The sequence below is a fragment of the Lygodium microphyllum genome, chromosome 22, assembly GCF_053477565.2.
Source record: "Lygodium microphyllum isolate KBCC chromosome 22, Lygodium_microphyllum_v1.1.10, whole genome shotgun sequence".
NCBI classification, from domain to species: Eukaryota; Viridiplantae; Streptophyta; class Polypodiopsida; order Schizaeales; family Lygodiaceae; genus Lygodium; species Lygodium microphyllum.
The window spans coordinates 115,292,951-115,316,959 of record NC_141156.1 but is presented as its reverse complement, the minus strand read 5'-3'; positions in this window follow the sequence as shown (position 1 = coordinate 115,316,959).

Genomic DNA, 24,009 nt, shown 5'->3' with positions numbered 1-24,009 from the left:
CTCGGGAAACCCTAGGCGAAAAATCCCGAAACATTCCAGGGGAATGCCGGGCAGCGACACTTAGATTTGTTTCTCAATGGACCGCAAAAATGTGCTTGGATAGTCGTTATAGGCAAGCACATTACAGTTGTGTATTCTGCTTTGTGGTAACTTGATGCTTTTTATGGTTTTATTTGTGTAGATCCAATCATGGGATTCGAGAGCTAAGTTGCCCTATCCCGTGGTCACCAATGAGAGCTGGATTTTAGAACCCGTTTTGAAGCGAAAAAGAGTCTGGGAGGCGTAAAAGACCAATTTTCATGCAAAATGAAATAGTTTTGGATCAATGAGCTGGAGTTTCTAGATGGAGTTCGATGCTAAGAACCCAATGCAAGTCTCGGTTCATTGATCAAAGTCCGTTTGACCCCCCATTTAATCCCCGCAAGGTTTGGTGCTATAAAACAACTACGTGATCTAGGAGCCAGAAAGTGTGATGGAGGCCAAGTCTAGTCTGTTTGCGAATGGGAGTTCATTTGGGCCTCTGTTCAATGAAAAACCACTTTACGTGTAGTGTGAAAACTTCAAAATTGAGCTAGTTATTTTCATGGTTAAGCTTTAAGCTTAACTAAGAGGCAAAATGAAAAGTCATGAATCATTAGGGAGGGTGTCATTTTCTCTTGGTACCCTAAATTTTATATTAAAAAATCATTTTTGTGCTAGTTAGAATCAAGGGAAGGTAAGAAGGCAGCAAGACACTGAATTTTGACACTCTCCAATGCTTCAATCTGATAAAAAAATGACTGAGTAAATGGAAAGATCTAATTTTAGTCTTTCTCTCTTCTCTCTCCTCTTTCCTCTTGTTGTGTGTTTCAATGGATTAATGTATGAGAGAAGGGGATGGATTGGGATGAAAGATTTTGATTATGAGATGATGTTGGAGTGTAAAGGAGTGTGAATCGAGGTCGGAAGGATCGCCAATGCGGCTATTGGAAAGTGTCAATGGGACTCCAACTATGAGATACATCCATCATAAGGCATGATTTTATGAGTTGTAGATTTCATCGTTTTATGATAAAATTTGATTGAAAATGGTTGGGTTTGGTTGCCAATGCTCTGATTTATTGTAACATTTTTCCCATTTTTCTAATTTTTTTTCAAAAAAATTTTCCCCTTTCCCTCCCCCCCGATAGTACGTCGGGGAGAGAGGGAGAGGGATTGAAGTAGGAAAGGGGGGTGCATGCCGCCCAGGTGGCGGCATACCATTGCGCCCCCCCTCTATAAAGGCTATGCCCCCTCCTCCTTGTCAGAGAGAAGTCCCCCCCTCTCACCTCCCCCCCCCCCCCCCCGACCTGGTGCATCAGCGCCCCCCTAGGTTCACGAGTCAAGCCACCCCCTGCTGGCGAACTACACCCCCCCCTTTAATTCGATCAGTAGCCCCCTTTTTACGTCCGATCAGTAGCCCCCATATGCTCAGGGAGAATAAAAGAGAGGGAAAAAAAATGGATGTTGAGGCCGTTGTGGAGAGAAGAAGAGAAGGAGAAAGAGAGGAGAGGAAGTGAAGAGGAAGAGGGAGAGAGAGGAAAGGAAGAAGGAAAAGAAGAGAGAGAGTGGAAAGGAGAAGAGAAAGAAGAGGTAGAAGAGAGGGAGAAGAAGAGAAGGGAAGAGAGAAGAGAAAGAGGAGAAGGAGAGAAGAAGAGAAGGAGAGTGAGAAGAGGAAGGGAGAAAAAGAAGAGAGAAAAGAGGGAAGGAAGAAGAAAAGAGTGAGAGAAGAGAGAAGAAGGAGAAGAAAGAAGGAGGGAAAGAGAGAAGAAGGGAAGGAGAAGAAAAGGAGAAGAGAAGAGGGAGAGAAGAGAGAAGAGGGAAGAGAGAGAAGAGGGAGAGAAGAGAGGGAAGAGAGAAGGAGTAAAAGAAGAAGGAGAAGAAGAGGGAAGAGGGAGAGAAGAAGAGAAGGAGAAGAAAAGAAGGAGAAGAGAAGAGTGAGAGAAGAGACAAGAAGGAGAAGAAAGAAGAGGAGAGAGAGAGAAGAAGGGAAGGAGAAGAAAAGAAGGAGAAGAGAAGAGGAGAGAAGAGAGAAGAGGGAAGAGAGAGAAGAGGGAGAGAAGAGAGAGAAGAGAGAAGGAGAAGAAGAAGAAGGGGAAGAAGAGGGAAGAGAGAGAAGAGGGAGAGAAGAAGAGAAGAAGAAGAAGAAGAAGAGGAGAAGAGGTAGTAAGAGGAGGAGAAGGAGAGGGAGAAGTAGAAGAGGAAGAAGAAAGGGTGGGAGGAGAGAGAAGAGAAGTAGTGGAAGAAGAAGAAGAAGAAGAGGTAGTAAGAGGAGAAGAAGAGAGGGAGAGAGAGAGAGAGAGTAGAAGAATAAGTGGAGAAAGAAGAGAGGGAGAGAGAGAGAGAGAGAGTAGGAGATTAAGTGGAAAGAAGAAGAAGAGAGAGAGAGAGAGGACGAAAGAAGTGAGAGTCGGTAACTGCAAGGAGCCATGCCCAAACCACCCTCTCAGAAAAGGACCCCATCTAGAAGTCTTTTCTTCCGAATCTGTCAACACGAAACCTATTGGAGTGCCCAATCTCCATGAGGCGAATGGCTCCCAAGAAGAAAGTCGTGGGAAGCATAGGCGCCCAAGCCACCGGTAATGCTAGAGGGGTGAGCGGAACGACCAACGCAGCACACACGAATCAAGCCCAGGTTCTAAGCGTTAAAAATTAATTTAGGAATCAATTATCGTGGAAGGGATGAAAGGATTGATGTCGTGCATAGGGTTTTGTTTACTCTAAGAGCTAAGTTGCATGCGTGAAATGGTAGAGTTTGGAATTCGCACAAGATTTTAGGCACAAAATGATAGCTTTTACACACATAAAATGATAAGGTTATCGCCTTACTTCACATAAAATGATAGCTTTTTAACCAGTTCAGTGCATGAATAGTCATTTAGAATTCACGTTTCGCAATCATGGTTAAAAGAGACACATGAAATGTTAATTTCTGTTCATGAGATATACTTGCATCGTTAGACAACCCTAGACTTTCATAAACCCAAGTCACATGTGATCTGGTGCATCGGAATAAGTATAATTGCATGCGAATTGTTTTATTGATCTTGCTGTGGACTATCACAAATGGATATGCTCCTAGCTTAGTTGAAGCTGGTGACGTAACCCTAAATGGATTGTTGACCCAAGTTATGCTTGGCGGTTTGAAAAGGTTGTAAATCCCTTAAGCAAGTGTTTTGATACATCCAGTTAAAATTCTGATTGTGCATGCAATGGGATTGCGATGCTTGAAGCAAGAGGTTGTGCATTCAACTATTTGTTAATGTGGTTTTGGATGTTAACCCAAGTGGGGAGTGTTTGATGATTTCATGGGCGGGTCTGAGATGACTGATTGCCATGGAAACGAAAGGGACGTTTTCCCTAGCAATTGTTACTATGCTGGTTGCTTCAGCTATGGTTGATTTTCTAAAGGGATAATTAAGGAAGGATGGCGCTAGCTACCCCCTGCGAGCCGCCAAACCCTAACCAAGGGGGTTATGAATCCGCACCGGGAATGTGGACCGAACCCATCGCAAGAGGTCTCTCCGTGGAAATCACTTTGCATAGGAGGATGCTTGGGTGCCAGTGGGGGCTCTGGCCGTAAATCCCAATGCCTCCGGGCCCTACACAAGTGTTCTACATGACTCGAGATGGGATCTCGAGGTCTTGATACTAGTTACAAGGCGGAATCTTGGAAGGATAAACCTTCGGGTTTTATTGCCGGAAGACGAAAGAATTTTTATGCGGAGGTACGTAGAAAGGAGCACTTAATTCTCCTGTATGGGCAGGAGACACACATTAATGCGAAGATAAGTTAAGGAAGTGTTCGATCTTGTTTTATCTTGTCTTCGTGTCTGTGGCCTAAATTACATAAAGGAAAACCTGTGACTAATGGGTTAATTAAGGAAGCTGCTTTTATGTGTCAAGCATAACGTGGTAGGTAATTAGATAACTAAAATAACCCTCGAGGGAAGCGTGGTGAATGTGATCAATGGGTCTATCCTACGGAAGGGTGGTCTCGGTTAGCCGAGAGCTTTCCTCAAAGGAAATGTTAACAAGTAATGTTAGGTCTATGACCTTAGACAATGTTGACTAAGAACCCGGACTTCAGGTCAATCCTAGTGGGAACAGCTGGATAAGTTCCGTTGCGAGGTAGACTCAAGAGACCCTAGTTGACAAACCCCGTGTCATTCCTTAGGAGTGCTAGGCGGCGTCCTCTAGATTGATCTCTCGATGGGCTGCTAAGACGTGTCCTGCAATTTGAGGGCGGGCATGTTACATTTATCAAGAATGTTAAAGAAATCAAGAAAAATCAGTCATCTAATAATTTATTTGTAAACATGCGCAAAACCCACAATATTGGAATTTAAGAAAAATAATGTGTTTTTGGGGTTTTGTCGTGCATATAGTGTTTTTATGGGATGATATATGATAGAAAAATAAGTCTTCATAAGCTCAATGAGTCTAAATCAATAAATTAGAAAATATCAGTAGTGATCTATAAATAAATAGTGAAAAATAAGAAAAAATAGTAAAAATAGTTTTTTTGTATCCAAAAAATAGAAAAAAATAATATTTGTGTTTGCGAATATATGTTAGGACTAAGACATGAGGTCGAGCCCTATCTCTATGTTAAAGTGGGGTTTTATTGCTTTCGTAAGAAAAATACATTAAAAATATGCTCTAAACCTACCACCAAATGCACAATCTTAAGCGGTAGGGAGATGTTAAGCGCTTAAAATATGGTGAATTTTGATATTTTTCTAATGCATGACATATAGGATATGTGTGGGTTAAAATTAAGAGGATTCAGTAGCATGAGAATGCTTGGTACTGGCTCTAAGCAACGTAGCAATCACGGTTTAGAAGAAAGGCATGAAAATACATGTTTTTGCACCTTCACAATGCTGGTTATTAATGACTAATTTTTTTTAGCATTGTAGTTATACACAATTACATTTTACACACCATATGGTATCATCCTAGATGTATAGCAATTGTTTTCATGAACTACAACCTACGTTGAGTGTGAGATACCCTAAGATATAGGATTAGTGGTTCATTTCCTTGGGGAATATTCAGTAAGGATTATCTATTATTTCTTAGATTGATTCATTAAAAGAGTGGATTATGTATTGTATGTGCTCTATGTGTTCACGTCGTATCTTGGGGCCCAATCCCTGAGGTATAGGAGAGCCATAGTAGTGGGACCGTGGCAATCAGCTGAGGGGCACTCCCTTTGTTTATGCTTATGTGGTATATACCACATATATGTGTAGGGACTCCCTCTAAGGAGTGTAGGAAAGGATAACGTTGGATTACAATCCATACAAATGCAAAGCTCTGTATTTTTGAGGTTAGGGTAGTATATCCCTTAGATGCTCTTGGCCACCATGAGGCTGTGTGGGGTGGTTTGAGGTCTGTAAATAGTAGAGGCCCGGCTAGTGCCATAGAGCTAGTGTCGGGCCCATTTTCAGGTCCTAAAAAAGAGATACTCATTATGCTAGCAAAACAATGTCACTGTATCTAGTGAATCACAATGTATCTCCTTATGGTGCATCATCATCATCTTTCTAGAACAAGCACCACATGCAATAGGAGCAACATTAATACCCAATGAAAGCATAGAAGCATAAAGGATCACATGATTTTCTCAAGGGCCTTGAAACTTGATGAGACTGTGCTTGAGATTTAAGCTCCCTCACATTATAGAGCATAGGGTCATTACTATCTGCATACAGTTTGATACTACTATCATTATGGTCTGCAAGCTTGTTGATCTACTTCACCACAACTTGTCTACATCCCAAGTAAAATTAGTTTTGTGTGGATAGAAAAAAACTCACAACAACAATAATGAAACAACAAGGGTATTTCAATTATTCTTGAAACAACAAGTAAATGAATTTCTCTATGGACAATAAAAACCAACAATGAGTTGAAAAGACAACATGCCATACCTTTTTGAGACATTAGCAATATATCATGTTGGGACTTAAAACGGGCCCGGACACTGGCTCTATGGCACTAGCCGTTGGGCCTCTACTACACACCTAAAACCACCCCACACAACCTCGCAGCCAAGAGCGTCTAAGGAATATACTACCCTAACCTCAAATACATAAATTTTATGTTTGTATGATCTGTAGTCCAACGGATATCCTTTCCCACACTCCTTAGAGGAAGTCCCTAAACATATTGGTATAATACACCACATTAGCACATACAAAGGGAGCGCCCCTCGGCTGATTTTCGTGGCTCCACTATGACTCTCCTACACCTCCAGGATTGGCTCCACTATGGCTCCACTATGGCTCTCCTACACCTCCAGGATTGGCCCCAAGATGCACGCTAAACACATAAAGCACATTCAAAACAAGCTTCACTCTTTTGATTGATCAATCCAAGAGATAATAGATAGTCCTCATTGAATATCCCCTAAGGAATCGAACCTCTAACCCTATAGCTTAGGGTACCTCACACTCTCAATGTAGGTCATCGCTCATAAAAACAAATTGCTATACATCCAGGATGATACCATATGGTGTTTGCAATGCAATTGTATACGACTACTCAAACAAATTTATTCATTAACAATCAACATTATGAAAGTGCAAAAATAGTTCTTTTCATGTCTTTCTTCTAATCCACGATTGTTGTGTTGCTTAAGGCTAGTATTGAGCATTCTCATGCTACTAGACCCTTTTTTATTTCAGCCAACAATGTATCCTACATGGCATGCATCATAAAAATGTCAGAAGTCTCCCTACTGCTTAAAGTTATGCATTCTGTGGTAGGTTTAAAGCATACTTTTCATATATTTTTCTTTCATGAAAACAATAAAAATCCACTTTAACATAGAGATAGGGTTGAACCTCATACTTTAGCTCTACCATACATTCACAAAAATAAATCTTATTATGTTTTATTTTTCAGATGTGAAAAATCTATTTTTATTTATTTATTTGTTTATTAATATATAATTACTGATATCTACTGATTTACTAGTTTAGATTGATTGATCTTAATGAGAACAATTTTCTTATCATATTTCAGCCCAGAGGAACACTATACACACAACAAAACCCAAAAAACACATAATTTTCTTAAACTGCAATGTTGCAGGTTTTGCGTGTTTAGCATAAAATTATTATATGACTGATTTTTTTTGATTACTTTGTTGATAAATCAAAGCATTAGCAACCAAATACAATCATTTCCAACCATTTTGAACTAAAATTCATCATAAATCAATGAAATCTACGACTTACTCATGAGATCGACCTTATGACGTGCATTTTTTTTAAAAATTGGAGGATTACTGACACTCCCCAATAGCCACTACTGATGATCCATCCAACCTCAAAATCTACGATCCTTTGTGCTCTTGCATCATTGCATGATCAAAATCTTTCATCTCAGCCCACCCCTTCTCTCATACATTAACCCATGGAAACATACGATAAGAGGAGAGAGGAGAGATAAAGAATAAAATCACAAATCTTCAATCAATGCATCATTTTCTAATCTATTTGTTGTGATGGATGGCAAAGAAATTCTTCATCATGTTGCTCTCTCAAATCCTCTCAGTTCATACGGTCAAAAAATGATTTAAAAATTAAAATTTAGGGGGCATCCAAAAAAATGCCCCCTTTCCCCCACATTTCATTTTCTTTGTGCCTCTTTATTTCTTACTCTAAAACAAGCTTATTAGGCTTAATCACAAAACTAATTCAAAATTTTTCATGTTCACACTTGGCAGAAGTGGTTTCTTGCTGAACATGGAGGCCTGAACAAACTCCGATTGGCGAATGGACAGGATGTCCAGCTTCGTGACATCGAAATTCATAAAGCTAGCCTCCGTTATACATGTTGCAGCTCGCGGATCACATAGTTGCTTTATTAGACCAAACCTTTTGTGGAGACTAAATGAGGAGTCAAATGGACTTCGATAAGCAAACCAAGACTTGCGTTGGGCTCCTGGTATCAAAGTCCATCTAGGAAAACTCTAGCTCATTGATCCGCAACTGTTTCATTTTGCATGAAAAATTGGTCTCTTATGCCTCCAGGCTTTTTTTCACTTTAAAATGGGCTCTAAAAATCCGCTCTCATTGGTGACCACGGGATAGGGCGACTCAGCCTGTCAAATCCCACTAACTAATTTTGAAAAATAACAACCATAAAAAGCATCAAGATGCCATAGAAAATAATACTCAACAAAGCACAAGAACATCTCTCACCCTGCCCCCTGACAAAATCAAGGCATGAAACTTCTCAAGGGATAGGCCCAACATAATTTGATAAAAATTCTAGAACGAGTCACTAACCAACTTCTCCAACATAGACGGGAATAAAGAACTATCAAAGAGGTCATCCTAGTGGTGGAATGAACTTACCTACATAACTACGACAACTAGACCAGGAACTCCTACTCCAGTGAGGACTCCTATAGCGCCTGGTCATCAGCTTGGTCATCATATATTTTCTTTTAACACACTTTTCTTTCAAAGTTTGCATACTCAACCGTGTAAAAAGGAGGGAGCTGAACCCAAGGAGAACATGGCATCGGCCTCAGGTCTTAACTTGGTACCCAAGAATCTACCAAGCTCTCATGAGGCAGCACTTAATCCATTTCTTTTTCGACCACTTTTGCTTTTGCTCCAACCTTCCTTATTTCTTTATTTCGGCTAGCTGCTATCCCAAGGAAGACAAGGCCTTGGGTCCGACTCATCCCTAGAATCTACTAGGCCTTCGCAAGGCAATAATTAATTGCTCATAAGTTTTTTCTTTCTAGTATTTTCTATTTTAGGGTTTAGAATCCCTTTTTACATACCTCTACATTTTTATCATCAGTTGTATTTAGAATTATCTCTTCTTTTTATTTTGGTAGGTTTCTCTAACTACCTTACACTAGTAGGGACTCCTAGAATAGTTGCCTAACAGGCTAGGAGAGCAGGGCCACTAGGACTGCCTTCCAAAATAGGTCTTTCAATGCATGACAGGAAGTAGACAACTACTCAAACCTCCCCAAGATATACCTAACTAAACCCTAGGACTTCATGCCTTAATTGTCCGTCCCCAATTGTAGTGATAGCTCATGCTTGGCTGCCAAGACCCATAGACTGCTTATTGTTCAAATGTTTCAAGCAAGCTCTAATGGCTATCTCTCACCTAGCCAATGCGCATCTGATCCCATGGGTGTAGTGATCTTATCTTGATGCGTAAATGGGTGGCCTCCCTTGAGCACTCCGGTAGCTCCATGATCCTAGTTGCGAGCTCAAGCAACCTCAAGTCTCAGACAACTAGAAGGGAATAGGGAAAGAGGACCTTGGCAAGATGCCCAATCATGTAAAAAAGGAGATGGATACCCAAGGGATTTAGGGCTTATATAAAAACTCAAAAAGTGAATGAGAAGCTTATTCTTTTGTGTGTGGCTAAAGTGGCTTCTTCTTCTTCTCTTCTCCTCTCCTTATTGCTTGGGTGTGCTTGTTGTTAACCCCAAGACGAAGAAAGCAAAAGAAAGTGGGAAAGATGCAGGGCAAAGGCAGAAAAAAGGTAGCCCGACTGAAGAAAGAAGAGGAAAGAAGACCAAAAGCACAAGGGCGACCTTAAAAGTTCAAGGCAAATGCAAAAGGGGAAAAAGGCTCATTTTAAAATAAAAAGGTGCACCCTGAAATCCTGTAAAAGAGCGCGGGGCTCTCACCCGCACCCGTACAATTTGTAAATGTAGATAGGCGGCGGAAAGGAAGCTAGGAAAATAGAAGGACAATGACAAAAGGGGCCTAGGCTAGCGGCCGGCCATGTAAAAAAGGGGGATGACCGCCCATGGAAATTAGGGCATGTATATAAAGTTGAAAAGTGAATGAGAAGCTCATTCTTTGGTGTGTGGCAAAAGGAGTCTTCTTCTTCCTCTCTTCTTTTCTTCTCCTTGCTTGTGTGTGCTCTTGAGAGAGGGAGTGTGAGGGTGTGAGGGAGTGAGTGTGTGTGAGAGTGAGGGATCAAGAGGGTGAAGCTCTTCACCATCTCCTCTCCTCTTCTTCTCTTCTCTTCTCTCTTTTTCTCTTGCGCACGCGGCTATGGAGGATGGAGCTTGGAGATGGAGGAGGCTTGAGGATGCTTGAGCTAGCATCAAGAGTCGTGGAGCTACCGGAGTGCAAGAGAGAGGAGGGTACTCTATCGGGCATCAAGGTAAACTCACAACACTTGTAGGATAGACAACGCGTCGGCTAGGTGAGAGATAGCCATTAGAGCTCGCTTGGAACGCTTGAAACAATAGGCGGTCCGTGGGTCTTGGCGGTTGAGCGAAAGCTCCCACATTTTGGTTCCATTGCTAGGACCAACGGATTCAAGCTTGAGCACTTGCGCACCTCATATCGAGCATCGAAGTAGGGTATTCATCCCCGAAACGGAGCTTGAGATAGGTAGGAAGTTGGGTGTTTTCGATCTTCAGAACATGTAAGTATTTTGGGATATTCTAGTTGTTTGATGATTGGAAAACATGGAGAAATTAGTTAAGTGTTTTGATTTCGATTTATGTTATGTTTAGGGTAGATTAACAGTAGGAAATCACACATGAGAGGCAGAGGGTTGCTGCTGTGAAACAGGGAGAAAATCGGGGAAAACAGGGGGAAAATGGAGGAAATGCGAATGTAACTGCATAGGAAATGCCAGGAGAGTGATCTGTAGTGTTCAGGGAAGGACCAATAGGGTATAAGTCCTGGAAGGGCAAGAGAACCCTCATTTGCAACCAGCGGAGAGAGAGAGAGAGAGAGAGAGAGCAAGCTTGGCGACCATCCATTCGACCAGGGCACAGAGTGACATTGCATTCGGCGATCCCCAGGTACGCCGATCTCTCCCTCACTACTCCAACTCCATCGCTGGTGAATTTCTGATCAATAGTAATAGATATTTGGAGATATTTGGGCGAATCCGTGCTCGCAAGTTCGTCGGGCCGGTGGACTCGGACGTTCGACCGAGTGTTCGAGTCCCAGAATCGAACACTCGGACAACCGTCCGATCGGATGCTCGAAGACTCGAACGCTCGGAGACTCCGTCCAATTTTTGAAATTGGACCACCCTGTCCGATCGGACCATTCGGACGAATCGAACCACCCAAAATCAGACCAGCCCAGAATCGGACCACCCTTGTCCGATTCATTGAACACTTGCCCGTCCAATTTTTGAGAATCGGACACTCGGACTCTGAGACTGCCACTCAGCCCTGACACACCTGGTCCGATTCCTAGAATCGGACCACTGATAAATCGGATGTCCGATTCCCAGAGACAAATCGAAAAAAAAAGAGGGTAAAACATCAAAATTTGACCCACCAAGGGACACACTGGAGCATTCCCCAGCGGCCTACCCCTAGTGAACAACGAGAAGCAGCACAAGACCCTAGAACCCGTTAGAATGGCCACGACTTGAGTAACAAAGCCTATCAGGCCCGAAACGAGCGAGAGTGAGTAAGACGCCGGGAAATTGCTTGCAACACTCATGTCAAATTTCCGCACTTGAAGTACACTTAGGAAAGCTGAAAGCCTAATTGAGCACAAGTGCACAAGGAACAACACACTCACGAGTGACCATAAGTTGAGCACTATATTCAGAAATTAAAGGAACTCACTCAGATAAATCGCTCAAAAGACCCACCAATAGGAGAGGACCCAAGACATAGACAAACGCGCGAGGCGCAAGAATTGAACCATGACGGAGGAAAGCTCAGACCATCGGTCTACCGAGGAGCTCGATGTGAGTGTATTCCCAGATGCTATACAGCAGATGGTGAGCAGTTACAATGCACACGCCCGATACGAGCACCGTGGCAGGACGGCAGATGCAATCATTACAGACCTAGAGGAGGAGAGAAGGCTAGCCCGTAGGGCATTGCAGGGCATAGCTGAGTACAATAGAGATCAACAAGCTAGGAGCCTAAGGCAAAGCATGGAGCTGCATGAGGTGCACTGAGTCTCTAAATTTGGCTGGCCGGAACCGAATAGACCATGAGAGAGCACTAGAGGGAGACCTGACGCTGAGCGAGATCCTCATGAAATGGCTACTCGATAACACCACAGTAGAGCAGAGTGCCACTGCACTAGCGACGTCTCTGCTTGTAGGATTAGGGGCAAACCAGGGCTCAAAGAGCCAGGCCAAAATACCAATTGTTGCCAAGCAACTTGACAAGTACCAACCGCATGACGATCCGTATAGCTTTGTTGAGCAGTTTGAGCAAGTCTGTGAAGCCAACGGCCTCAACGACCAGGCTCAACGCCCGCAAGCATTCGGACTTTTCTTAAGCAATAAGGGTAGGATGTGGTATACAAGCCTGGATGCCGTGGAACGAGCCAACTTCAATAATCTCAAGGATCTCTTCGTCAAGAGGTTCGCCGAGCCCGGGTACTCCGACAACCTGCTAGTACGCCTGATGAATGTCAAAGAGAAAGAGAAGGAGGACATCCGCGACTATGTGACCCACATGAGAACTCTCTTTAAGAGAGTCCCCTTGGGCGATCGACCAACTGATAGAGCAGTTTCAACTGTATTCATCAGCGGAATTAGAGATGAGGAGTTATATAAGGCATTGGCAAGCAATTCAAGCTTACAGTGAGACATGGTGGCTAGAGTCTTTGAGGAAGTCATTAGACTCGATGACCAGCTGAAAGAGCGAAGCTCTAGAGGCTCAACTCTGGAAGAGACTAACCCGCGAAGCGTAGATCGAACATCAACCTCTAGTGAGTGGGCAAACCCATCATCCCAAGATAAGGGGAAGACCACCGAGATGGACCAAGGCTGGCTGAGGTCAAGATGGAATTAGCCAAAATGCAAGACATGTTGAGATGACCAACGCGCCCGCACATCCAGTGCGTGTACTGTGGTGGAAACCACCTGCCAGCAGAGTGTCAAGACCCTAGGTCAAGACCTTGCGCTAACTGCGGTAGGTTCGGCCATGATTCCGCACACTGCAGACTACTACGAAGACTACCATACGCGCAACCCTACGGCTAGCCTTATCCGGCTAACAGGCCTCAGCCATTCTTTGGACGGGGAGCCCCACTAGCCCTACCTGCGCCTAACGATATGAAACCAGCTGTCCCTAGGCTGGACATAAATCCTACCGGCATTCCTAGACCGCCTGGTCCCTATGTGACCCACCCACCGAGTGACGCTCCCGTACACTACATGGAGGAGCCCAGTGATGAAGACACCTACATATACCCTTACGTCTCGCATGACGACAAGGGCAATGCGGTCCTCATGGATTATCGACCCGTGCTGGTGATGGCGTTAGGACGAGGACAGGGTAGAGGCCTAGGAGGGTAGCCACAGGATCCGGTCACTTGTTGGACTTACGGACATCCCGGTCATGTCTCATCACGCTGCCCTGAAAGAGAGCAGTAAAACAGGGACAAAGCTTACCAAAGGTGCGCAGAATGCGAAATCACCCATCTTTTCATAGACTGCCCAAAGCGGAAGTCGTCCTCCAGTTCAACTATTTTGCCATCCGTCCCATTGGGGTTGTTTGGTGTTGAAAACCTCGATGGGGAGGCCACACCTATTCCCTTGCGAGTTATGACCCGAGCCCAAACGAAGCAGGCCGGCATCTCTCTGCTAGGACCTAGCAATCTTGGCGCAACCTTAGTAGGAAAGAAAAGCCGTAGGCGGAGAAAGAAGAGATCGGCAGCTAAGTCACGCTAAAGACCGACAGTATTACGACCTTACCTAATGGGAATAAAGTCTCAGACGCAGAGACAGAGACTTCAACCCCTAAAACAGCCCAAAAGGGAAGCGCTAAGATAGGAGAATACCCGCACCCCAAGCGGCAATTAGAGGCCATAGAAAAGGTGAAGGAATGGGTGAGGGAGGCTCAACAGCATCTCAAGGATGCTGAACCCATCATAGAGGACGAGATCGATGATTTATCCAGCATGAGCACGCCACTGTCGCCACCTCAACCTAAGCTAGCCGAAGCCACTGTGCCACCATCAGTGCCGCTGAGACCATGCCTAGACGCAACAGAACCGCAGAACAGCCGCAGCCAGTGGCCAAGACAGTCTAGGCTAAGAGAAGGACGAGTGTCCGTTGACCACGTTGGTGACCACGCCTGTAACACTTAGCCTGGGGGACTTGCTTAAGCAGCACCCTGCCCTATGGCAACACCTCAAGCTGTGGGTCGCGGGATCGCAAGAACAGGCCATGGCAGATCCTCAAGAACAAGATGCAGAAACACAATTGCCAAGTCTGACGCTGCATTCAGTGCCTAAATTCTTGCAGGTCAATGCCTTTTGGGATGGATCTGAGATGCACGCAATCCTGTCGGTCCTAGCCCATCACTTGATAGGGGCTCGTGATTCAGTTAAATGTAAGGGAGGATTTACGTAACATTGGTCGTATGAGACGAGCCTGGCCACGCATTGGACCCAGAGGAAAGATTGAGCTACCCCATGCACCTTGGATGTTGTCAAAGAACGAGGAAAAAATAGTGAAGGAACAAATATATAGCTTTCGAACACCCACAAGATGTATGAGATGTCTCAAGGGAACCTTCATAAAGAAAAAGAAAAGAGGTGTGGAGCAATTATCTGGTTTGAAGTCCCACAATTGGCACAAAATGATTCAAGTAAGGGTATCTCTCACAAGGAAGGGAATTGTAGACACGGGAGCCGGGGTTAGTGTGCTTAGCCACGCAGTGCTGCAGACTTGGGGAAACCCGCCTGTCGAAGCTGCTCGGTTTAATGTCACGCTAGCAAACAGTATGAGAGTGAAGCCATTCGGGGTCTTGAAGAATTGGCCAGTAAAGATTGCAGGAGTCCAGTTCTCTGTCGACTTTATAGTCATGAAGGGAGTGGATTATGATATCCTATTGGGCCGACCCTGGATGCGCAATGCTGGAGTCATCGAAGATTGGGATAATAGCCTAATCTTCCTTGGCAATCGGACTGATGCCATAAGAATAGAGATGGACACTTGGAAGACCTCACCAGTCGACCTAGACGCCATCTCTGCTATGCTCAAAGGGAACACACAGGTCAAGGAACCCTATGGGTCCTTAACTAAGTATATCCCATGCCCAGAGGACGAGCGGGATTGGATGCACATCCTCGCTACACTTGACCTGCCATTCTCAAACCATGAGGCATATGAGTAGGCCATCAAAACAATTGGTAAGACAAACGAAGCACTCTCTACACCCGTCTACATGATGGCAGCAAGCCTCCATGGAAAGCCTAAGCCTGTTACCTTCCAGGTACCATCCAACAAAAGGGAACTCCAGGGGGTACTGGAATACCTAGCAGACCAGCTAATGGGTAACCCAGCTGCCAACTTCAAACTGCTCCAGGATCTCTTAGAGGCTCCTAGGTGGCAATGGACCAAAGTGCACGAGCTGAACCTCATGTATAACTGGGCCTTGATTCCAAACCAACTAGACGGGGTAGTCCAAGCCCTAGGAGACGATGGGCAGTTGAACGACAATGATTCCTATGATGAATACGAAGACTGCCAATCTTTCAGTGGTGAGAGCGAGGGTGATGTGGATACCATAGAGTACGACACGGATGGATGAAAAATTGAGCAGATACGAGCGGACACCAAGCCACAGAAAAGGCAGGCCCTTAGACTGGAGCACGGAGTCATGCGCATGGACTGTGATCGTGCGTGGTTGGAATGTATGGGGGCCATAGACCTGGAGCAAGCCGGCCTAGCCCAAGCAGGAACGACGTCAATTTTTAGAACCGAATCGCCATCCGAATTGCTTCCACCAGGGGACACCGCCTCTTCCAGCGAAGATGGAGGGTTTGACTCCGAATCGGAAGTTACTTTGGATAGCGAACCAGAGATCCCTAGGCCGCCCATGACAAGACGCACCAAGGGGGACTTACCCATCCACTTGAGACGCAGACGGTCACACCAGGAAAGGGCAAAGTACCCCAAATATGCACGATCAGAAGAGCAGCGGAAGTCGCAGGACCTCCTAAGAGATTCACTAAATTCAAAAAAGGGGATAGGGTAGTGGTTCTGCTAGGTGCCAAGCGTCAAGGACAGACAAGCGAACCGATCGAAGGACCAGCCAAGGTCAAGGAGGTTAACCTAGCCCTGGAAGGGGAGACACCTCGACCAGTGTTCATTGCCGACGACTTAACCAGTAAGGAAGAGTTAAGTCTTGTCACTCTATTGCGGGAGTACATGGACGTATTTTGCCTGGTCCTTAGAAGAGCTACGGGGGGTAGATCCGAGTGTTGTGACTCACAATATACCCAGGACATCGGACGCAACGCCGGTCAAGCAGCGACCGTACACCATGAATCCAAAACACGCCCATGCTGTCAAGGAGGAGATTGACAAGCTAGAGCCGGATTCATTTACGAAATTGAGCACACAGATTGGGTATCACCCATAGTCATTGTAATGAAGAAGAACGGCAAGATCCGAGTGTGCATCAATTACAAAAAAGTGAACGCTGCTACAAAGAGAGACAATTATCCCTTGGCGTACACCGAGCACATGCTTGAGAGAGTGGCAGGAAAGGAAGCTTATAAAACGGCCATCGATCAAACACCTTTTAGGCTGACCTATGGGACTGAAGCCATTCTCCCATTAGAATTCTTTGTCCCTAGCCTGAGAATAGCACTCCAAGAACGATGGGAAGGGAAGGAAGCATGGACGCAATGCTTGGTTGAGCTGGAACGCCTATCAGAGATTTGTCTTCTAGCCACCCACACACTTATTTGCGAGAAAGCCCGACGCAAGAGCTGGTTTGACAAACATGTCAAGCAACGGGAGTTTGAGCAGGGTGACCTAGTGCTCCTCTACTCAGTTAAAGGACATAAGCAAAAGATGAAATTCAGAGGTCTCGGACCCTTCAAGGTTCGGGCAATCAGCCGAACTGGTAATGTCAAGCTTGAGACACTGGATGGTGAAGGAATAGGCTTCTTCAATGGCAGCCGTGTCAAGAAGTACTACCCGCCCACTCATCCTTTGCATGAGCCACCAATGGTAGAACCACCCGTCAAAATACGAGTAGCCACAATTACGGAAATCTACAAGAATGAGGAGGAGCTTGTAGAACCCGCCTACCTCTGTGTCATAGTCATTGCCAAGCAAACGTGCTCCTTCAATGCCCTGATTGATGAGGGGGCAAATTTCAATGTCTTAACTCACAAGCATTGGATCCAGCTCGGCAAACCACTACTTCATCCCACAACGGCCAAATTAAGCCCATACGAGGCTCAATCCTACGCGCTTCTCGGCACATGCAGAGTCACCATTTCTATCGAGTCTGAAACTCCTCCCAACCTCGGCTTACCTATTCCGCCTAAAGGCCGATATAACTAGCCACTATGGCCCACCACAGTGCCATGGGACTCGCACTCGTCTAGGAGGGGGGTAATGTTAACCCCAACACGAAGAAAGCAAAAGAAAGTGGGAAAGACGCAGGCAAAGGCCGAAAAAAGGTAGCCCCACTGAAGAAAGAAGAGAAAAGAAGACCAAAAGCGCAAGGGCGACCTTAAAAGTCCAAGGCAAATGCAAAAGGGGAAAAAGACGCATTTTAAAATAAAAAGGCGCACCCTGAAATCCTGTAAAAGAGCGCCGGGATCTCACCCGTGCAATTTGTAAATGTAGATAGGCGGCAGAAAGGAAGCTAGGAAAATAGAAGGACAATGACAAAAGGGGCCTAGGCTAATGGTCGGCCATGTAAAAATGGGGATGACCGCCCATGGAAATTAGGGCATGTATATAAAGTTGAAAAGTGAATGAGAAGCTCATTCTTTGGTGTGTGGCAAAATGAGTCTTCTTCTTCCTCTCTTCTTCTCTTCTCCTTGCTTGTGTGTGCTCTTGAGAGAGGGAGTGTGAGGGTGTGAGGGAGTGAGTGTGTGTGAGAGTGAGGGATCAAGAGGGTGAAGCTCTTCACCATCTCCTCTCCTCTTCTTCTCTTCTCTTCTCTCTTTTTCTCTTGCGTGCGCGGCTATGGAGGATGGAGCTTGGAGATGGAGGAGGCTTGAGGATGCTTGAGCTAGCATCAAGAATCGTGGAGCTACCGGAGTGCAAGAGAGAGGAGGGTACTCGATCGGGCATCAAGGTAAACTCACAACACTTGTAGGATCGACGACACGTCGGCTAGGTGAGAGATAGCCATTAGAGCTCGCTTGGAACACTTGAAACAATAGGCGGTCCATGGGTCTTGGCGGTTGAGCGAAAGCTCCCACACTTGTGTTTGAGAGAGGGAGTGAGTGTGTGAGGGTGAGGGACCGTGGAGGAGAAGCTCTCGATCTTCTTCTCTCCTCTTCTCTTCTCTTGTCTTGCGCACGGCCATGGAGGATGGAACTTGGCACTGGTAGCCCTTCACCGTTCTAGGCACTTCCATGACCCTGTTCCCCCAGTAGTCAAGAGCCGTTGTACCCCATAAGGTAGGGTTCTTCCTTCTTTCCACAACCCACCTTTCTCCTAGCCTTCTTCCTACATTAATAACCTCTTCCACCACCTTGGTTGATAATAATCTACTCAATGTAGTGGGAATCAAAAATTAAAGTTGAAGGGGTCACAACCGTTCTCTTTCTGTTTCCATACTATAAGCTCTTCATTCTAGTCTATTGGGAAGCAATCTTAACTTGGAGGGATGGGCACTTTTGGGGCCACTGTTGGTTAAGCTTTCAGCCTCCTTTGTGCCTGGTCCAACATGTTTATTCTCTTCGTTTTGATCTCTACTTTTCTTTCAGCAGTGGTGTCTAGCTCTTGCTATACTTCAGGTTGTGGAGAGGGAGACTATGGGACTAACTCCTCATCTTGTTGCCCCATTTCAAAGCTTGGCCTTGCTTCTTCAGTCGGCCTTTGCATCTCCTCTCCCCTATGCTCTTGTGGCTCTGCTTCCTTGTGCCCTACTGCTTGTGCTTGGATGTGTAGGCTGTCTTAGAACTCCGTGAGTGATCTCTAGCTTTCTCCTTAATGATTCAAGGGCCTTATCCTCTTTTGATTGTGTGGCATCTAAGAGAGTATTCAGAAAGGCGTGTTGTTGGGCTTCCAAGCTTATTTGCATAGCCTCTGCCCTGCTTTTTGCTAACACCTTGTCAACTTTTGCAAGGACTAGTTAGCTTGCTAAGACTATTACCCTTCCTTCCCTCCTACCCACCCATTCATTTTCTCTTCTTTTCATCACTTCCAAGATTTCATTATGCCTTTGAGCTAAGGCTCTTATTCTACGTTCTTGTTCCTCAATTTCTCTTTCTAGTCTCTTCTGCTCTTTTAATTCTACATCCACCCTCTTCTCCAACTTGTCCATGTTTTCCTGATACCATTGGGCCCTCTTTTCTTCTCCGACTGCGAGCTCCTCCATGGCATGTTGGAACCTTTCCATCTGTCCTTGTAGCTCTTCTTGTTGTAGGATCAGGAGCTTGTATTCCCTTTGATGTCCCAGTAGCTCATGATTCTCATCTTCAAGTTTCTTTTGGGCTAGCTGTCCTCCTTAGCCTTGAGCTTCACCTTTAGCTCACTTATTTCTCGTTGATATCTGGCTACTTGGTGGGTTTTCTTGAGCTAGAAGGATGCTAATGCATCTTTCTCCACTTCTAGCTTGGCCATAGCCATATTCTTTTTCTCTTTTGCTCTCTCTTGTTGGGAAAGGAGTTCCTTGACATAATCGTTATAATTTGTAGATGACAATAGTGCTATAGGGATAGTTGTTGTGAATGCTTCTACCTTTTGTCTCTTAGGATCTTGTCATGATTTTGCATCTGTAGATGCCAGCCTCTTTGTTCTTGTCACTGGGGTTCCTCCACTTGCATCTTGAGCTATCTCTTTATTGACCAGAAATTGCACCCACGTAGGCCATAAGGTTACTGGCATCTACTATAATTGAAGTGCCTTGGGCGGGTACAAAGACTAGGGTGGTAGGCACTAGGACAAGTGGAATAGGGTCAATCAAACCCTTGCCCTTGCCTTCTACTACTAGGGGTGGCATGATTTCCGACACTTAGGAACTTGTCCTTGGGCCTTCTTTTGTGGGCGGGCTCATGGCAGTCAGCTCCTCCTCTCTGGAGGGCTACTCCACTGATAGGCAGATGGCCATGACTATATCCTCTTCTTTGTTGAGAATAGCAAATGATGTTTAACGTGAATGCCTACAGAGGCTGGATGTGTGCCTAAAAGAGGCTTGCCCATAAGTGCCTTTGTATGAGAGAGAGACAATGATGTATGCTCTAGGAAGAAATGTCTGAAATCCCATAAGCACAGAGAGGAAAAGTGGTACTATCCAAAAAGCTATAAAGGCATGTACTTGACACTCATTTCAATGTAATGGTACTATCAATTTGAGTCACTCAAGATTGTGTTTATGAATCCAAGATAATCTATCTTGGAACCTAATTCACTTGAGTTACAATTTTGCATTCTGACAATGTATCGTGTGTTTGACTTGCATCCACCATAGCCGATCTAGTTCTAGGTTCGTGTTTATCAACATGGTATCAGAGCTCTTCGTGTGTTTGACTTGCATCCACCATAGCCGATCTAGTTCTAGGTTCGTGTTTATCAACATGGTATCAGAGCTCTGGCTGAACTAGATATCTAGTGGATGCATCTTACTTCTTCCATGCTCACTTTAAATCCTTCCTATTTTGATTTTTAGTACAGTCTAAATCCTTGCCTTCCCAAGGACCGCAGCGTAGTTGCAATTGGCAAGGCTACCATTGCCCTCCCTTCGCAGTGCAAATGCATCAGTCCCATGCCCCGTATGCATGGTATCTTTGCAGCTACTAGAGTAGATGTTACCAATGTACTTTACACACCCAGCACTGACAGTAAGAAATCCCGTGCTAGCACTGCATTTTCGAACTACCAGCAGTTTCCTGATAGGGGTAATAATTCTGCAGACCCAGCTAATGGTGTGCCAGCGTAAAGAGCATCTATTATTTGGTTTTGAAATGACCTTCAAATCCATGACAACGAAGCTCTGTTCACAGGCTCCAAGGAGTCATTATTTGTTCTACCTGTCTATGCATTTGAATCTCGTGATTATGGAAAATCAACTTCAGGATTCGACAAGACTGGTCCATATCGAGCCAAGTTTATGTTGCAAAGTGTCTCTAATTTAAGGGAGAAGCTGAGACAATTGGGGTTAGATCTTGTCATCTGCGTGGGTAAACCAGAAGAAGTCTGTTTCCATTCCATCATCATCTTTGCAATCTATGGTTGTGGGAAAAAAGTTTGCAGCAGCTGGTAGGTCTCCATGTTTGTGCTCTCCCACTACACATGCAGGCTCCTTTAGATGCCGGTTGCACAAAAATATTGCGGCAAAGCAATCATCTGCTAACAGCAACAATATCAATAGTGGCAGGTGTAAAGGGGCTGTAACCACGGCCAACCACTATAGTTTACAACAGGAAAAGTATGCTTGTAGGGCACTACAACTAGTGATTTCTCGTACTGGCATAGTGAGGTAGGGCCATACTTTCCCCTCTAGGCCAAGCAGGCTTAGTAAGACATACGCGGCTATTCCATTATCCTTGGAAGATTATGTTTCGCCTTCCTTCTGTGTGGCTGATGATCAACCGGTGTCCTCCATGGAGGAGTAATTTTGTGAGTGGACTCTAAACTCCTTGGAGTGGATAGACATATTTTCCTAATGTAACTCATCCCTCCTGTGGATCCACAGTTCCTCTAGACCTAGAAAACGAGTGCATGAATCCCGAGGTTTCGAAGAAAGAAAGCCTTTGAGAGCAAGCATCATAAGACTTACATCACCAATTTCAAAGCTATCCATTTGCTACTCTCCCGTTCAGCCTTCACAACCTCCTGTTCATTTCTAAAATACTAAAGAAAAAAAAAGTACCACGCATCAACAAAAAGGGATAAAGAACACAACGAAGGAAAAAACTGTGAAGACAAAGACAACCAAGAAGACCCAGAAAATTGAGAAAAGCAAAGAATGCCAAAGAAGCATAAAGAAGATAAAGAACTTTTCGTTGCTGACAACAAAGAATTTCCCATAGTGGATCTCCCTTAGTGGATCAGGTTTCCCATAGTGGATGTAAAAACCTTACCAAGATGTAAAGTTTCAAGTCTTAACTTGACTAGGCTGCCAAAGAGCTAGTCTCCTGGTCCATGTTTACATGCAGGGGACAAAAGCCAGCAAGGGTACAGACTCATCATTTGAGGGGGGTGTTGGGAATAACAAATAATGCTTAACATGAATGCCCGTAGAGGATGGATGTGTGCCCAAAAGAGGCTTGCCCATAAGTGGCTTTTTATGAGAGAGAGACAATAATGTATGCTCTAGGAAGAGATGTTTGAAATCCCATAAGCATAGAGAGGAAAAGTGGTACTATCCAAAAAGCTATAAAGGCATGTACTTGACACTCATTTCAATGTAATGGTACTATCATTTTGAGTCACTCAAGATTGTTTTTATGAGTCCAAGATAACCTATCTTGGAACTTAATTCACTTGAGTTACAATTTTGCATTCTGACAATGTATCGTGTGTTTGACTTGCATCCACCATAGCCAATCTAGTTCTAGGTCCGTGTTTATCAACATTCTTCTCTCCTTCCAAGCTCTTCAATCTCTTTGTTTGCTTTTCTCTTCCTCTCTTCTTCTACCTCCTTGGATTTCATTTAGGCCTTGAGGTAGTTAGCTCTTTCTTTCTTTCTTATCTCCTATTTTGCTCTCCTTTGGGGGTTTTCTTCTTGGACTTCTTGGCCCCTCCATGGCTAGACCGTGTTTCTTGTTGTCCTTCTTCATCACTCATGGTTCTCTCACTAAACTATTCGTGCTCTTGGTGGAGAGGGGACCTTTATGGTGTCTCACCAACTCCTTCGTTGCCTTGTGCTTCCCCCAATGCCTCTCTGATGATGGCAGTCATCAAGACCCCACCAAATTGAATGGTCAAGGCCTTAGATGATGAATTCTTACTTGCCTTGGTGGAGATTGGGGACTCTCCACCCCCACGGGTCTTCCACCTATATAGCCAGTGAATTAATTGAAGTCTCGATGTCTTCCACATGAAGCCGTTCAAGTTTACTTCATCAAAATATTTGGCTGCAATGCTTTCCAGCATTGGCACATTGATCCTGCTCATCAATGTGTTGTACCTTTGGCTTGAAAACAAGGCATGCACCATTTTGGCTTGTAGCTGACTTTGAGGTCAGGGATATTAGCTAAGCTGATGCCATTGTTAGTGTAGACCAGCACTTTGCCCATTCCCAGCATATTGTACATGTCTCTTTTTGGCCATCTTTCAACTTTGTTGGCGAAGCTGAATGCTCTTCAAGGTCAGCTCAACTTCTACTTGGGGGCGGTCTCTCCCTTATCGCATAGTCATAATGCCACAGTTCTTGTTGAAGGTAATAAGGAACTCCACACACATTTCATAATCCATGGCCTGGCCAACCTTCTCCACATACTTTTGCAGCTTGCATTGATTCACAATTTGCCTTATGGTATGCTCCTCCATGACCATGTCTTCCAAATTCAAGATGTGCCTAAACTTGAATTGGTTGTAGGCTCTCATCTCCACTGAGAGGCCATACTTTACTTGCTCTTCCTCTAAAAATGGCAACTTGCTGGCTTTTTCCTATCCTGCCATTGTAGGTGCTTGTCATGAAGCCATAACTTGCCATCAATATTCTTCAAATATTTTTTGCGAAAAGACATGTAGAAAATGGAAAAAATGCTTATGGAAACTCAAATGCTTAAATATAGAAAGAGATACAGAAAGAAAGTTTTCCTTCAAACAATCCATCCATTCTTTTCCGCTTTTGGACGTTAATTGAGGTTTAGGGTTTGTTTTTATATTCCACACCTTACCCCCTCCCCCTTGGAGATGAGAAGAATTCTTTTGAGGATTAGAGGTTGAAGGGTTAAGGATCTATGGCATAGGCTCATAGTGTTTCAATTTCACATGAGTCAAGTGTAGAAGGTTGGGTTGTACTCCTTTTGAGCATAGTAGTCCATGTCGACATGTCAGATGCTTAGGTGGGTGAGATAAGTGAGAACATACATTAGGAAGTCACCGAAGTCTATT